Raw genomic sequence first — 17717 nt, 5'->3', positions numbered from 1 at the left:
CAGGGGCTGGGGATGATTTTTATATGTGAGGAGACATATTACACTACAGGGGCTGGGGATGATTTCTATATGTGAGGAGACATATTACACTGCAGGGGCTGGGGATGATTTTTATATGTGAGGAGACATATTACACTACAGGGGCTGGGGATGATTTCTATATGTGAGGAGACATATTACACTGCAGGGGCTGCGGATGATTTCTATATGTGAGGAGACATATTACACTGCACGGGCTGGGGATGATTTCTATATGTGAGGAGACATATTACACTGCACGGGCTGGGGATGATTTCTATATGTGAGGAGACATATTACACTACAGGGGCTGGGGATGATTTCTATATGTGAGGAGACATATTACACTGCAGAGGCTGGGGGTGATTTCTATATGTGAGGAGACATATTACACTGCACGGGCTGGGGATGATTTCTATATGTGAGGAGACATATTACACTGCACGGGCTGGGGATGATTTCCATATGTGAGGAGACATATTACACTGCAGGGGCTGGGGATGATTTCTATATGTGAGGAGACATATTACACTGCACGGGCTGGGGATGATTTCTATATTTGAGGAGACATATTACACTGCAGGGGCTGGGGATGATTTTATATGTGAGGAGACATATTACACTGCACGGGCTGGGGATGATTTCTATATGTGACAAGACATTTCGCACTGCAGGGGCTGGGGATGATTTCTATATGTGAGGAGACATATTACACTGCACGGGCTGGGGATGATTTCTATATGTGAGGAGACATATTACACTGCAGGGGCTGGGGATTATTTCTATATGTGAGGAGATATATTACACTGCAAGGGCTGGGGATGATTTCTATATGTGAGGAGACATATTACACTGCAGGAGCTTGGGACGATTTCTATATGTGAGGAGACGTATTACACTGCACGGGCTGGGGATGATTTCTATATGTGAGGAGACATATTACACTGCACGGGCTGGGGATGATTTCTATATGTGAGGAGACATAATACACTGCAGGGGCTGGGGATGATTTCTATATGTGAGGAGACGTATTACACTGCAGGGGCTGGGGATGATTTCTATATGTGAGGAGACATATTACACTGCAGGGGCTGGGGATGATTTCTATATGTGAGGAGACATACTGCACTGCACGGGCTGGGGATGATTTCCATATGTGAGGAGACATATTACACTGCAGGGGCTGGGGATGATTTCTATATGTGAGGAGACATATTACACTGCACGGGCTGGGGATGATTTCTATATTTGAGGAGACATATTACACTGCAGGGGCTGGGGATGATTTTATATGTGAGGAGACATATTACACTGCACGGGCTGGGGATGATTTCTATATGTGACAAGACATTTCGCACTGCAGGGGCTGGGGATGATTTCTATATGTGAGGAGACATATTACACTGCACGGGCTGCGGATGATTTCTATATGTGAGGAGACATATTACACTGCAGGGGCTGGGGATTATTTCTATATGTGAGGAGATATATTACACTGCACGGGCTGGGGATGATTTCTATATGTGAGGAGACATATTACACTGCACGGGCTGCGGATGATTTCTATATGTGAGGAGACATATTACACTGCAGGGGCTGGGGATGATTTCTATATGTGAGGAGACATATTACACTGCACGGGCAAGGGATGATTTCTATATGTGAGGAGACATATTACACTGCAGGGGCTGGGGAAGATTTCTATATGTGAGGAGACATATCACACTGCAGGGGCAGGGGATGATTTCTATATGTGAGGAGACATATTACACTGCACGGGCAAGGGATGATTTCTATATGTGAGGAGACATATTACACTGCAGGGGCTGGGGATGATTTCTATATGTGAGGAGACATATTATACTGCACGGGCTGGGGATGATTTCTATATGTGAGGAGACATATTACACTGCAGGGGCTGGGGATGATTTCTATATGTGAGGAGACATATTACACTGCACGGGCTGGGGATGATTTCTATATGTGAGGAGACATATTACACTGCAGGGGCTGGGGATGATTTCTATAAGTGAGGAGACATATTACACTGCACGGGCTGGGGATGATTTCTATATGTGAGGAGACATATTACACTGCAGGGGCTGGGGATGATTTCTATATGTGAGGAGACATATTACACTGTACGGGCAAGGGATGATTTCTATATGTGAGGAGACATATTACACTGCAGGGGCTGGAGATGATTTCTATATGTGAGGAGACATATTACACTGCACGGGCAAGGGATGATTTCTATATGTGAGGAGACATATTACACTGCAGGGGCTGGGGATGATTTCTATATGTGAGGAGACATATTACACTGCAGGGGCTGGGGATGATTTCTATATGTGAGGAGACATATTACACTGCAGGGGCTGGGGATGATTTCTATATGTGAGGAGACATATTACACTGCACGGGCTGGGGATGATTTCTATATGTGAGGAGACATATTACACTGCAGGGGCTGGAGATGATTTCTATATGTGAGGAGACATATTACACTGCACGGGCTGGGGATGATTTCTATATGTGAGGAGATATATTACACTGCACGGGCTGGGGATGATTTCTATATGTGAGGAGACATATTACACTGCAGGGGCTGGGGATGATTTCTATATGTGAGGAGACATATTACACTGCACGGGCTGGGGATGATTTCTATATGTGAGAAGACATACTGCAGGGGCTGGGGATGATTTCTATATGTGAGGAGACATATTACACTGCAGGGGCTGGGGATGATTTCTATATGTGAGGAGACATATTACACTGCAGGGGCTGGGGATGATTTCTATATGTGAGGAGATATATTACACTGCAGGGGCTGGGGATGATTTCTATATGTGAGCAGACATATTACACTGCAGGGGCTGGGGATGATTTCTATATGTGAGGAGACATATTACACTGCAGGGGCTGGGGATGATTTCTATATGTGAGGAGACATATTACACTGCAGGGGCTGGGGATGATTTCTATATGTGAGGAGACATATTACACTGCAGGGGCTGGGGATGATTTCTATATGTGAGCAGACATATTACACTGCAGGGGCTGGGGATGATTTCTATATGTGAGGAGACATTTCGCACTGCAGGTGATGGGGATAATTTTTATATGTGAGGAGACATATTATACTGCACGGGCTGCGGAGGATATCTATATGTGAGGAGACATATTACACTGCAGGGGCTGGGAATGATTTCTATATGTGAGGAGATATATTACACTGCAGGGGCTGGGGATGATTTCTATATGTGAGGAGACATATTACACTGCAGGGGCTGGGGATGATTTCTATATGTGAGGATACATGTTACACTGCAGGGGCTGGGGATGATTTCTATATGTGAGGAGACATATTATACTGCACGGGCTGGAGATGATTTCTATATGTGAGGAGACATATTACACTGCACGGGCTGCGGAGGATTTCTATATGTGAGGAGACATATTACATTGCAGGGGCTGGGGATGATTTCTATATGTGAGGAGACATATTACACTGCAGGGGCTGGGGATGATTTCTATGTGTGAGGAGACATATAACACTGCAGGGGCTGGGAATGATTTCTATATGTGAGGAGACATATCACACTGCAGGGGCTGGGGATGATTTCCATATGTGAGGAGACATATTACACTGCAGGGGCTGGGGATGATTTCTATATGTGAGGAGACATATTACACTGCACGGGCTGGGGATGATTTCTATATGTGAGGAGACATATTACACTGCAGGGGCTGGGGATGATTTCTATATGTGAGGAGACATATTACACTGCAGGGGCTGGGGATGATTTCTATATGTGAGGAGACATATTATACTGCACGGGCTGGGGATGATTTCTATATGTGAGGAGACATATTACACTGCAGGGGCTGGGGATGATTTTTATATGTGAGGAGACATATTACACTACAGGGGCTGGGGATGATTTCTATATGTGAGGAGACATATTACACTGCAGGGGCTGGGGATGATTTCTATATGTGAGGAGACATATTACACTGCACGGGCTGCGGATGATTTCTATATGTGAGGAGACATATTACACTGCAGGGGCTGGGGATGATTTCTATATGTGAGGAGATATATTACACTGCAGGGGCTGGGGATGATTTCTATATGTGAGGAGACATATTACACTGCAGAGGCTGGGGGTGATTTCTATATGTGAGGAGACATATTACACTGCAGGGGCTGGGGATGAATTCTATATGTGAGGAGACATATTACACTGCAGGGGCTGGGGATGATTTCTATATGTGAGGTGATATATTACACTGCAGGGGCTGGGGATGATTTCTATATGTGAGGAGACATATTACACTGCAGGAGCTGGGGATGATTTCTATATGTGAGGAGACATATTACACTGCAGGAGCTGGGGATGATTTCTATATGTGAGGAGACATATTACACTGCAGGGGCTGGGGATGATTTCTATATGTGAGGAGACGTATTACACTGCAGGGGCTGGGGATGATTTCTATATGTGAGGAGACATATTACACTGCACGGGCTGGGGATGATTTCTATATGTGATGAGACATATTATACTGCAGGGGCTGGGGATGATTTCTATATGTGAGGAGACATTTCGCACTGTAGGGGCTGGGGATGATTTCTATATGTGAGGAGACATATTATACTGCAGTGGCTGGGGATGATTTCTATATGTGAGGAGACATATTACACTGCACGGGCTGGGGATGATTTCTATATGTGAGGAGACATATTATACTGCAGGGGCTGGGGATGATTTCTATATGTGAGGAGACATTTCGCACTGCAGGGGCTGGGAATGATTCCTATATGTGAGGAGACATACTGCACTGCAGGGGGCTGGGGATGATTTCTATATGTGAGCAGACATATTACACTGCAGGGGCTGGGGATGATTTCTATGAGGAGACATATTACACTGCAGGGGCTGGGGATGATTTCTATATGTGAGGAGACATATTACACTGCATGGGCTGGGGATGATTTCTATATGTGAGGAGACATACTGCACTGCACGGGCTGGGGATGATTTCTATATGTGAGGAGACATATTACACTGCATGGGCTGGGGATGATTTCTATATGTGAGGAGACATATTACACTGCAGGGGCTGGGGATGATTTCTATATGTGAGGAGACATATTACACTGCACGGGCTGGGGATGATTTCTATATTTGAGGAGACATATTACACTGCAGGGGCTGGGGATGATTTTATATGTGAGGAGACATAATACACTGCAGGGGCTGGGGATGATTTCTATATGTGAGGAGACATTTCGCACTGCAGGGGCTGGGGATGATTTCTATATGTGAGGAGACATATTACACTGCAGGGGCTGGGGATGATTTCTATATGTGAGGAGACGTATTACACTGCAGGGGCTGGGGATGATTTCTATATGTGAGGAGACATATTTCACTGCACGGGCTGGGGATGATTTCTATATGTGAGGAGACATATTACACTGCAGGGGCTGGGGATGATTTCTATATGTGAGGAGACATTACACTGCACGGGCTGGGGATGATTTCTATATGTGAGGAGACATATTACACTGCAGGGGCTGGAGATGATTTCTATATGTGAGGAGACATATTACACTGCAGGGGCTGGGGATGATGTCTATATGTGAGGAGATATATTACACTGCAGGGGCTGGGGATGATTTCTATATGTGAGGAGACATATTACACTGCAGGGGCTGGGGATGATTTCTATATGTGAGGAGACATATTACACTGCACGGGCTGGGGATGATTTCTATATATGAGGAGACATATTGCACTGCACGGGCTGGGGATGATTTCTATATGTGAGGAGACATATTATACTGCACGGGCTGGGGATGATTTCTATATGTGAGGAGACATATTGCACTGCAGGGGCTGGGGATGATTTCTATATGTGAGGAGACATTACACTGCACGGGCTGGGGATGATTTCTATATGTGAGGAGACATATTACACTGCAGGGGCTGGAGATGATTTCTATATGTGAGGAGACATATTACACTGCAGGGGCTGGGGATGATGTCTATATGTGAGGAGATATATTACACTGCAGGGGCTGGGGATGATTTCTATATGTGAGGAGACATATTACACTGCAGGGGCTGGGGATGATTTCTATATGTGAGGAGACATATTACACTGCACGGGCTGGGGATGATTTCTATATATGAGGAGACATATTACACTGCACAGGCTGGGGATGATTTCTATATGTGAGGAGACATATTACACTGCAGGGGCTGGGGATGATTTCTATATGTGAGGACACATATTACACTGCACGGGCTGGGGATGATTTCTATATGTGAGGAGATATATTACACTGCACGGGCTGGGGATGATTTCTATATGTGAGGAGACATATTACACTGCACGGGCTGCGGATGATTTCTATATGTGAGGAGACATATTATACTGCAGGGGTTGGGGATGATTTCTATATGTGAGGAGACATATTGCACTGCAGGGGCTGGGGATGATTTCTATATGTGAGGAGATATATTACACTGCAGGGGCTGGGGATGATTTCTATATGTGAGGAGACATATTACACTGCAGGGGCTGGGGATGATTTCTATATGTGAGGAGACATATTACACTGCAGGGGCTGGGGATGATTTCTATATGTGAGGAGACATATTACACTGCAGGGGCAGGGGATGATTTCTATATGTGAGGAGACATATTACACTGCAGGGGCTGGGGATGATTTCTATATGTGAGGAGACATATTACACTGCAGGTGCTGGGGATGATTTCTATATGTGAGGAGACATATTACACTGCAGGGGCTGGGGATGATTTCTATATGTGAGGAGATATATTACACTGCAGGGGCTGGGATGATTTCTATATGTGAGGAGACATATTACACTGCACGGGCTGCGGATGATTTCTATATTTGAGGAGACATATTATAGTGCACGGGCTGGGGATGATTTCTATATGTGAGGAGACATATTACACTGCACGGGCTGGAGATGATTTCTGTATGTGAGGAGACATATTACACTGCACGGGCTGGAGATGATTTCTATATGTGAGGAGATATATTACACTGCAGGGGCTGGGGATGATTTCTATATGTGAGGAGACATATTACACTGCAGGGGCTGGGGATGATTTCTATATGTGAGGAGACATATTACACTGCAGGGGCTGGGGATGATTTCTATATGTGAGGAGACATATTACACTGCAGGGGCTGGGGATGATTTCTATATGTGAGGAGACATATTACACTGCAGGGGCTGGGGATGATTTCTATATGTGAGGAGACATATTACACTGCACGGGCTGGGGATGATTTCTATATGTGAGGAGACATATTACACTGCACGGGCTGGGGATGATTTCTATATGTGAGGAGACATATTACACTGCACGGGCTGGGGATGATTTCTATGTGTGAGGAGACATATTACACTGCAGGGGCTGGGGATGATTTCTATATGTGAGGAGACATATTACACTGCAGGGGCTGGGGATGATTTCTATATGTGAGGAGACATATTACACTACAGGGGCTGGGGATGATTTCTATATGTGAGGAGACATATTACACTGCAGGGGCTGGGGATGATTTCTATATGTGAGGAGACATATTATACTGCACGGGCTGGGGATGATTTCTATATGTGAGGAGACATATTACACTGCAGGGGCTGGGGATGATTTCTATATGTGAGGAGACATATTACACTGCAGGGGCTGGGGATGATTTCTATATGTGAGGAGACTTATTACACTGCACGGGCTGGGGATGATTTCTATATGTGAGGAGACATATTACACTGCAGGGGCTGGGGATGATTTCTATATGTGAGGAGACATATTACACTGCAGGGGCTGGGGATGATTTCTATATGTGAGGAGACATATTACACTGCAGGGGCTGGGGATGATTTCTATATGGGAGGAGACATATTGCACTGCACGGGCTGGGGGTGATTTCTATATGTGAGGAGACATATTACACTGCACGGGCTGGGGATGATTTCTATATGTGAGGAGACATATTACACTGCAGGGGCTGGAGATGATTTCTATATGTGAGGAGACATATTACACTGCACGGGCTGGGGATGATTTCTATATGTGAGGAGACATATTACACTGCAGGGGCTGGGGATGATTTCTATATGTGAGGAGACAATGAAAAATTTAGGGTAACACCAGCATTTTAGTGAAAAAATTTTTTTTTCATTTTCCCATCCAACTTTAATGAAAATTCTTCAAACACCTGTGGGGTGTTAAGGCTCACTATACCCCTTGTCACGTTCCGTGAGGGGTGTAGTTTCCAAAATGGGGTCACATGTGGGTATTTTTTATTTTTGCGTTTGTCAGAACCGCTGTAAAATCAGCCACCCATGTGCAAATCACCAATTAAGGCCTCAAATATACATGGTGTGCTCTCATTCCTGAGCCTTGTTTTGCGCCCGCAGAGCATTTTACGCTTACATATGGGGTATTTCCGTACTCAGGAGAAATTGCGTTACAAATTTTGAGGGTCTTTTGTTCCTTTTACCGCTTGTGAAAATAAAAAGTATGGGGCAACACCAGCATGTTAGTGTAAATTTTTTTATTTTTTTACACTAACAGGCTGGTGTAGCCCCAACTTTTCCTTTTCACAAGCGGTAAAAGGAAAAAAAGACCCCCAAAATTTGTGGTCCAATTTCTCCCGAGTACGGAAATACCCCATATGTGTCCCTGAACGGTTTCCTTGAAATACGACAGGGCTCCGAATTGAGAGAGCGCCATGCGCATTTGAGGACTGAATTAGGGATTGCATAGGGGTGGACATAGGGGTATTCTACACCAGTGACTCCCAAAGAGGCTCCGTTTTGGAAACACTGCCGTACAAGACGTTTTTAATTTTTATTGGGGGGACAGTGTAAGGGGGTGTATATGTAGTGTTTTACCCTTTATTATGTGTTAGTGTAGTGTAGTGTAGTGTTTTTAGGGTACATTCACACTGTCGAGTTACGGTGAGTTTCCCGCTAGGAGTTTGCGCTGCAGCTGCAGCCCAAACTTGAAGCAGGTAACTTACTGTAAACCTGCCTGTGTGAATGTACCCTGTACGTTCACATGGGGGGGGGGGGGGCGGCAAACCTCCAGCTGTTTCAAAACTACATTTCCCAGCATGTACTGACATACCATGCATGCTGGGAGTTGTACTTTTGCAACAGCTGGAGGCACACTGGTTGGAAAACCTTCACTTAGGTTCTGTTACCTAACACAGTATTTTTCAACCAGTGTGCCTCCAGCTGTTGCAAAACTACAAGATATAGTTATGCAACAGCTGGAGGTACCCAACTACAACTCCCAGCATGCCGAGACAGCTGTTTGCTGTCTGGGTATGCTGGGATTTGCAGTTTTGCAACATCTGGAGGGCTACAGTTTTTAGACCAATGCACAGTGATCTCCAAATTGTGGACCTCCAGATGTTGCAAAACTACAACTCCCAGCATGCCCAGACAACAAACAGCTATGTGGGCATGCTAGGAGTTGTAGTTTTCCAATATCTGGAGGGATATAGTTTAGAGACCACTGTATAGTGGTCTCAGACTGCAGCCCTCCAGCTGTTGCAAAACTACATATTCCAGCATGCCCAAACAGCTGTAAGGGCATGCTGGGAGTTGAAGTTTTGCAACATCTGGAGGACTACAGTTTAGAGACCACAGTCTCAGACTGTTGCCCTCCAGATCAACTTACCAGCTTCCGTAGGATCCCGGGAGCCGTCCTCTTCTGACGCACGTTACGCCGCCCGCCGATCACCGTCGCCGCAGCCTCCGGATCGGTAAGTGGACGTTGGCGCCCGGTCCCCTTCGGTTCCCCGTTCTGCCCGCCTATTGTGGGTGGGCAGGATGGGGAAAACGAATGTTAACCCCCCCTGCCCCCGGTCTGCTATTGGTCGTCGCCTCTGACGATCAATAGCAGACCAATAGCAGGGATAGGAGGGGTGGCCTATACTCCTATGCCTACAGGGGGATCGTGGGTGTCTTAGACAACCGCGATCCCCCTTCTATTCCGGGTCACCGGGTCACAATAGACCCGTATGACCCGTAATCGGCGCAAATCGCAAGTGTGAATTCACTTGCGATTTGCACCGATCGCCGACGGGGGGGTCTGATGACCCCCCTGGGCATTTGCGTGGGGTGCCTGCTGATTGATATCAGCAGTCACCCTGGTCCGGTCCCTGGCGCGCGGTGGGGACCGAAGTTCCCACGGGCGTATGGATACGCTCTGGGTCCTTAAGTACCAGGACGTCAAGGCGTATCCATACGCCCTAGGTGCTTAAGTGGTTAATAAGATTTTCCAGACTACTGCATTAAAATAAGAACAATAATTACATTTTGTGCCTGTGTCACCCTATGTAACATATAGAGGACTCCCTCCTGTAATGGCTAGGATTGGAGATAACTCTTATCACAACCATTATACCACTTAGGTGGTGAGTTCAATAGTGACTGAGGCATCTAAGGAATTAAAAGGGGTACTCCACTGGCCCAGCGTCCGGAACATTTTGTTCCGATCGCTGGGTGCGGGCTACAGGGGCCGTGATTTCATGGCCAAGCCTCCTAGTGATGTCACATCACGCCCCCTCAATGCATGTCTATGGAGGGGGCGTGGCAGCTGCCACACCCCCTCCCATAGACTTGCATTGAGAGGGCGTGGTGTGACGTCACTAGGGGGCATGGCCATGACAATACAATCCTCGCAGTCCGCACCCAGCGTTTGGAACAAAATGTTCTGGACACTGGGACAGTGGAGTACCCCTTTTAACAGAGTTACCAAATGATTGCTGGTGACTAATGTGTATTTGCATATTAGGCCCCACCTAGAAAGGGCGGCGGCATCCTGTATCTTGCGCTCATTACTGCTGGTATGTTACTGTATCTATGGACGTGCCTGCTACTACTCATGTAACCTGGGGAGATTCGCTAGCACTTTACGTACACATATTGTAGGAACCTCTATTGATTGTATATGTTTGTGAATTAACTACCGTATTTTTCGCCCTATAGGACGCACCGGCGTATAAGACGCACCCTATTTTTAGGTGCAAAATGCTGGGAGTTGTAGTTTTTCAACATCTGGAGGTCCGCAGATTGAAGACCACTGCATAGGAGGTAATACTCACGTGTCCCCGCCACTCCGGACACGTCACCGCTGCCCTGGATGTCGCTCCATCGCTGTCGCCGTGTCCCTGTCGCTCAGGAACGTCTCTGCTGCCGGCCGGGTATCCTCGCTCTCAGTCGCCGCCATCACGTCGTTACGCAGGCTGACGCACGTACGCGACGACGTGATGACGAGGAAGGAGAGCGCCGGCCATACAGGGGAGCCCTGAACGGAGAAGACACCGAGGAAGCAGGTAAGGTCCCTCCCGTGTCCTGTAAGCACTAACCCGGCTATTCAGTCGGGCTGTTCGGGACCGCTGCGGTGAAACCGCGGCGGTCCCGAACAGCCCGACTGAACAGCCGGGTTAGTGTCACTTTCCCTTCAGACGCGGCGGTCAGCTTTGATCGCCGCGTCTGAAGGGTTAATGCAGGGCATCACCGCGATCGGTGATGTCCTGTATTAGCCGCGGGTCCCGGCCGTTGATGGCCGCAGGGGCCGCCGCGATAGGGGTGTATTCGCCGTATAAGACGCACCGACTTTTCCCCCCCAGTTTTGGGGAAGAAAAAGTGCGTCTTATACAGCAAAAAATACGGTATATATGCACTGTATTGCCTTTACTATTTATTAGTCCAAGGTATGTCGCCTTTGTCGATTTCCTCCTGTTATGTATTTTAACGGTTTTTAAACATTACCTGTTATACCAATAAAGACATTTTGCATTCTACTTTGCACTTTAAATAGCTCCCTTTTATTCTTTGGTTGTTCATGCATTATTCATGGAACTAAAAATCACTATGGCTATTTTTTAGCAATAATAACATAGTGAGGCCAATTTTTGTACCCTGAGTTGTGTTTCCATCACAAACACTACAACTACCTATTACGATGTCCAAATATTTGCCCCACTATAGGGTCTATATACAAATATTCAGGATATATCTAGTATTCTGCTTTATCATCTAGGTACATGGGCCATAATATATTTGTACATACTTTAAGATTTCTTTGTACATGTTCCTTTGGTTCTAATAGAGTCCTGTTAGTAAAACAATGACTAGCAATACAGGAATATTAGATCATTTTACCATCAAGCCACATAGTGTTACATATTTATTTATTTATGTGTTTATTTTTTTAAATATAGTTAATTAAAATCAATTTTACAGATTTTAGGAGGCCCTTTGGTCTTTTTATTTTTCGGGTAAAGTGTTGTTTTGGATGAATTTTTAGCCATACATGGCTCGAAAAACAGCTTAAAAATATGGTAAAAAAAAGAATTTTTGGGGCTAAAAACTTTAATATTTCTCAAAAATGTCGTGGGCACACAGCCTTGAAGGCTCGGCTCAACACAGAGGATCTCACAGAACATTTTTAAAAGTGCCAGCAATACTAATGCCAAATTAATAAATCATGGGGTATAGCTGTAGGCTGTTACGCCGAGCGCTCCGGGTCCCCGCTCCTCCCCGGAGCGCTCGCAACATCCTCGCAACTGCAGCGCCCCGGTCAGATCTGCTGACCGGGTGCGCTGCGATTCCTCTCCCAGCCGGGATGCGATTCGCGATGCGGGTGGCGCCCGCTCGCGATGCGCACCCCAGCTCCCGTACCTGACTCGCTCTCCGTCGGTCCTGTCCCGGCGCGCGCGGCCCCGCTCCCTAGGGCGCGCGCGCGCCGGGTCTCTGCGATTTAAAGGGCCACTGCGCCGCTGATTGGCGCAGTTGGTTCAATCAGTGTGTTCACCTGTGCACTCCCTATTTATACCTCACTTCCCCTGCACTCCCTCGCCGGATCTTGTTGCCATTGTGCCAGTGAAAGCGTTTCCTTGTGTGTTCCTAGCCTGTGTTCCAGACCTCCTGCCGTTGCCCCTGACTACGATCCTTGCTGCCTGCCCCGACCTTCTGCTACGTCCGACCTTGCTCTTGTCTACTCCCTTGTACCGCGCCTATCTTCAGCAGTCAGAGAGGTTGAGCCGTTGCTAGTGGATACGACCTGGTTACTACCGCCGCTGCAAGACCATCCCGCTTTGCGGCGGGCTCTGGTGAATACCAGTAGTAACTTAGAACCGGTCCACTAGCACGGTCCACGCCAATCCCTCTCTGGCAAAGAGGATCCACCTCCTGCCAGCCGTACCGTGACAGTAGATCCGGCCATGGATCCCGCTGAAGTTCCACTGCCAGCTGTCGCCGACCTCACCACGGTGGTTGCCCAGCAGTCGCAACAGATAGCGCAACAAGGCCACCAGCTGTCTCAACTGACCGTGATGCTACAGCAACTACTACCACAGCTTCAGCAATCATCTCCTCCGCCTGCTCCTGCACCTCCTCCGCAGCGAGTGGCCGCTTCCGGCCTACGACTATCCTTGCCGGATACATTTGATGGGGACTCTAAGTTTTGCCGTGGCTTTCTTTCACAATGTTCCCTGCACTTGGAGATGATGTCGGACCAGTTTCCTACTGAAAGGTCTAAGGTGGCTTTCGTAGTCAGCCTTCTGTCTGGGAAAGCTCTGTCATGGGCCACACCGCTCTGGGACCGCAATGACCCCGTCACTGCCTCTGTACACTCCTTCTTCTCGGAAATTCGAAGTGTCTTTGAGGAACCTGCCTGAGCCTCTTCTGCTGAGACTGCCCTGCTGAACCTGGTCCAGGGTAATTCTTCCGTTGGCGAGTACGCCATCCAATTCCGTACTCTTGCTTCCGAATTATCCTGGAATAATGAGGCCCTCTGCGCGACCTTTAAAAAAGGCCTATCCAGCAACATTAAAGATGTTCTGGCCGCACGAGAAATTCCTGCTAACCTGCATGAACTCATTCATCTAGCCACTCGCATTGACATGCGTTTTTCCGAAAGGCGTCAGGAGCTCCGCCAGGATATGGACTTTGTTCGCACGAGGCGTTTTTTCTCCCCGGCTCCTCTCTCCTCTGGTCCTCTGCAATCCGTTCCTGTGCCTCCCGCCGTGGAGGCTATGCAAGTTGACCGGTCTCGCTTGACACCTCAAGAGAGGACATGGAGAATCTTTGCCTGTACTGTGCCGGTACCGAACACTTCCTGAAGGATTGTCCTATCCGTCCTCCCCGCCTGGAAAGACGTACGCTGACTCCGCACAAAGGTGAGACAGTTCTTGATGTCAACTCTGCTTCTCCACGCCTTACTGTGCCTGTGCGGATATCTGCTTCTACCTTCTCCTTCTCTACTATGGCCTTCTTGGATTCCGGATCTGCAGGAAATTTTATTTTGGCCTCTCTCATCAACAGGTTCAACATCCCGGTGACCAGTCTCGCCAGACCCCTCTACATCAATTGTGTTAACAATGAAAGATTGGACTGTACCGTGCGTTACCGCACGGAACCCCTCCTAATGTGCATCGGACCTCATCACGAAAAAATTGAGTTTTTGGTCCTCTCCAATTGCACTTCCGAAATTCTCCTTGGACTACCGTGGCTTCAACGCCATTCCCCAACCCTTGATTGGTCCACAGGAGAGATCAAGAGCTGGGGTACTTCTTGTTTCAAGGACTGTCTTAAACCTGTTCCCAGTACTCCCTGCCGTGACCCTGTGGTTCCCCCTGTAACCGGTCTCCCTAAGGCTTATATGGACTATGCTGACGTATTTTGCAAAAAGCAAGCTGAGACTTTACCTCCTCACAGGCCTTATGACTGTCCTATTGACCTCCTCCCGGGCACTACTCCACCCCGGGGCAGAATTTATCCTCTGTCCGCCCCAGAGACTCTTGCTATGTCTGAATACATCCAGGAAAATTTAAAAAAGCGGTTTATCCGCAAATCCTCCTCTCCTGCCGGAGCTGGATTTTTCTTTGTGTCCAAAAAAGATGGCTCCCTACGTCCTTGCATTGACTACCGCGGACTTAATAAAATCACGGTAAAGAACCGCTACCCCCTACCTCTTATCTCAGAACTCTTTGATCGCCTTCAAGGTGCCCACATCTTTACCAAACTGGACTTAAGAGGTGCTTATAATCTCATCCGCATCAGGGAGGGGGACGAATGGAAAACCGCATTTAACACCAGAGATGGACACTTTGAGTATCTGGTCATGCCCTTTGGCCTGTGCAACGCCCCTGCCGTCTTCCAAGACTTTGTTAATGAAATTTTTCGTGATCTTTTATATTCCTGTGTTGTTGTGTATCTGGACGATATTCAGATTTTTTCTGCCAACTTAGAAGAACACCGCCAGCATGTCCGCATGGTTCTTCAGAGACTTCGAGACAATCAACTTTATGCCAAAATGGAGAAATGTCTGTTTGAATGTCAATCTCTTCCTTTCCTAGGATACTTGGTCTCTGGCCAGGGACTACAAATGGACCCAGATAAACTCTCTGCCGTCTTAGATTGGCCACGCCACTCCGGACTCCGTGCTATCCAACGTTTTTTGGGGTTCGCCAATTATTACAGACAATTCATTCCACATTTTTCCACTATTGTGGCTCCTATCGTGGCTTTAACCAAGAAGAATGCCAATCCTAAGTCCTGGTCTCCCCAAGCGGAAGACGCATTTAAACGGCTCAAGTCTGCCTTTTCTTCTGCTCCCGTGCTCTCCAGACCTGACCCATCTAAACCCTTCCTATTGGAGGTTGATGCCTCCTCAGTGGGAGCTGGAGCGGTCCTTCTACAAAAAAATTCTTCCGGGTATGCTGTTACTTGTGGTTTTTTTTTCTAGGACCTTCTCTCCGGCGGAGAGGAACTACTCCATCGGGGATCGAGAACTACTGGCCATTAAATTGGCACTTGAGGAATGGAGGCATCTTCTGGAGGGATCAAAATTTCCAGTTATCATTTACACCGATCACAAAAATCTCTCCTATCTCCAGTCTGCCCAACGGCTGAATCCTCACCAGGCCAGGTGGTCGTTGTTCTTTGCCCGTTTTAACTTTGAAATTCATTTTCGCCCTGCCGACAAGAACATTAGGGCCGATGCTCTCTCTCGTTCCTCGGATGCCTCGGAAGTAGAGGTCTCTCCGCAACACATCATTCCTCCTGACTGTCTGATTTCCACTTCTCCAGCCTCCATCAGGCAAACTCCTCCAGGGAAGACCTTCGTTTCTCCACGCCAACGTCTCGGGATTCTCAAATGGGGTCACTCCTCCCACCTCGCAGGCCATGCGGGCATCAAAAAGTCCTTGCAACTCATCTCTCGTTTCTATTGGTGGCCGACTCTGGAGACGGATGTTGTTGATTTTGTGCGGGCCTGTACTGTCTGTGCCCGGGATAAGACTCCTCGCCAGAAGCCTGCTGGTCTCCTTCATCCTCTGCCTGTCCCCGAACAGCCTTGATCTCTGATTGGTATGGACTTTATTACAGACCTACCCCCATCCCGTGGCAACACTGTTGTTTGGGTGGTCGTTGATCGATTTTCCAAGATCCTGTCCCGGCGCGCGCGGCCCTGCTCCCTAGGGCGCGCGCGCGCCGGGTCTCTGCGATTTAAAGGGCCACTGCGCCGCTGATTGGCGCAGTTGGTTCAATCAGTGTGTTCACCTGTGCACTCCCTATTTATACCTCACTTCCCCTGCACTCCCTCGCCGGATCTTGTTGCCATTGTGCCAGTGAAAGCGTTTCCTTGTGTGTTCCTAGCCTGTGTTCCAGACCTCCTGCCGTTGCCCCTGACTACGATCCTTGCTGCCTGCCCCGACCTTCTGCTACGTCCGACCTTGCTCTTGTCTACTCCCTTGTACCGTGCCTATCTTCAGCAGTCAGAGAGGTTGAGCCGTTGCTAGTGGATACGACCTGGTTACTACCGCCGCTGCAAGACCATCCCGCTTTGCGGCGGGCTCTGGTGAATACCAGTAGTAACTTAGAACCGGTCCACTAGCACGGTCCACGCCAATCCCTCTCTGGCACAGAGGATCCACCTCCTGCCAGCCGTACCGTGACATAGGCTGTGTAGTAGAGAGAACAAAGGCGGCACTCACCCAGCAGCAAAAAAGTTCTTCTTTAATCTTCACGTTTACGTAGTAAAATTTTCCACCTTTCTCCAATGATGCCAGTTCTGAAGTGTTCCCTGTTCTGTCCTCCAGGACTTGTTGTCCCTCCCGTTATTGTGGTTATCTAAGTCTATAAAAGACATGAATGAATGGATCTCTTCTCACTACTTATGTCATAATTACTCTACAAATTACACAACAATAAGGAGCGCCTGCGGTTTACATATTAAGTCATTAACCATTTTGCCTTAGGACAAAGCCAATTTTCATTTTCACCATGACTTTTAACCCCTTAAGGACTCAGGGTTTTTCAGTTTTTGCACTTTCGTTTTTTCCTCCTTACCTTTTAAAAATCATAACCCTTTCAATTTTCCACCTAAAAATCCATATTATGGCTTATTTTTTGCGCCACCAATTCTAATTTCCAGTGACATTATCTATCTATCTATCATTATTCTGTAGGTCCATACGGTTAAAATCATACCCTACTTATATAGGTTGGATTTTGTCGCACTTCTGGAAAAAATCATAACTACATGCAGGAAAATTTATACGTTTAAAAATGTCATCTTCTGACCCCTGTAACTTTTTATTTTTCCCCGTACAGGGC

At 47.4% G+C, this 17717-nt stretch overlaps 1 protein-coding gene across 1 annotated transcript in view; it reads right to left on the bottom strand.

The window, feature by feature from the left end:
• LOC130367550 (vitelline membrane outer layer protein 1 homolog) overlaps positions 1-17233 on the bottom strand; it is a 160087-nt gene extending 142854 nt beyond the window's left edge. The window contains exon 1 of the mRNA XM_056570025.1: positions 17096-17233. The gene's annotated coding sequence lies outside the window, so the exon portion shown is untranslated. The remainder of the gene's footprint in view (positions 1-17095) is intronic.
• Between the last annotated feature and the right edge of the window lie 484 nt (positions 17234-17717).

This window comes from Hyla sarda, chromosome 4 (genome assembly GCF_029499605.1).
Source record: "Hyla sarda isolate aHylSar1 chromosome 4, aHylSar1.hap1, whole genome shotgun sequence".
In the NCBI taxonomy this organism is placed as follows: Eukaryota; Metazoa; Chordata; class Amphibia; order Anura; family Hylidae; genus Hyla; species Hyla sarda.
Note: the sequence above shows the minus strand (reverse complement) of the source record. Positions and strands in the feature narration are given on the sequence as shown.